Here is a 1300-nt window from a genome sequence, read left to right as displayed (position 1 = left end):
TATATATATATATATATATATATATATATATATATATGTATGTGTATGTGTGTGTGTGTGTGTGTGTATGACTTTGTGTCTGTGTCTGCCTCTCCGCCATCAGCGCTTGGCAACCGGTGTTGGTGTGTTTACGTTCCCGTAACATAGCGGTTCAGCAAATGAGACTAGTATAATAATTACTAGGCTTGATAAATAAGTTTCTGGGGTGATTTCTTCGACTAAAACACTTCAAAGCGGAACTCCAGCCTGGCCGCAGTCAGCTGACTATAACAAGTAGAAAAATAAAAGAATTAAAGAGTAGCGTAATATCCAATCAGTAAGCATTCATTGGAAAATAGATATGTATTAGGTATTTTTTTTTACGAATTATATCGCACATTGGCTTCAAATTTTGGTAGAATCCAACAATTTTCGGGGAAGGGAGTAAGTTGATAACATCAGCTCCAGTACTCAAATGGTACTTCTTTTATCAAACCAGAAGAGATGAAAGGCAAACTCGACATTGGCGGAATTTGAACTTAAAACTTAGAGACGGACGAAGCGCCATTGAGTATTTTGTTCGGTATGCTAATGGTTCTGCTATTTCACCGTCTTAAATGTTTCATATAATGATTTATTACTTCACACTTCTCTTTATTGGAGTTTTACTTATCGACCTCTTATAATCTTATCATTTCTAAAAACATCTTTTGTTTTTCTTAAATGCATTATGTTATATTTTCTTAAGTATGAAGTATAAGAAGATGATGATAAAAACAACAGCAAAAATCAAACAAACGGATTCAGCACACATTAAACAAACAACGCCAATAGAAATCGATTTCTCTAAGATTAGACAGAAAAACAGACACACTCACACACATATGCATAAACATGCCCCCCCCCCCCACAGTCATGTATATTCTCACACAATCATGACATATGCATAGAAATATACATAATCTCATGCTTATTGCCATAGATTAGCAAAAAAATAAAATAGAAAACAAGAGCAAAAAACAAACGGAAATCTTTATGCGTCGATGGATTTTATCGAATATACAACCAGACGTGAGAAGTACAATGAATTTTAGAGTTGCGTGGTGTTGGTTAGTAATCTTTATTTCTGTTAAATTGTTTTAATTCATTTCCTTACCTGAAGGAAATGATATAAGAATGCAATCATTACTGTATGTTGCTGTGTATATCGATACACGATTAATTTTATGTATGCATGTATGTATGTATGTATGTATGTGTATGTGCAGACTTGCTTTATGTATATATGGTTAGTTTTCATTGTTTTTTTCTTCTTGTTTTT

Source organism: Octopus bimaculoides, chromosome 6 (assembly GCF_001194135.2).
Source record: "Octopus bimaculoides isolate UCB-OBI-ISO-001 chromosome 6, ASM119413v2, whole genome shotgun sequence".
NCBI classification, from domain to species: Eukaryota; Metazoa; Mollusca; class Cephalopoda; order Octopoda; family Octopodidae; genus Octopus; species Octopus bimaculoides.
This window is presented reverse-complemented; position numbering follows the sequence as displayed.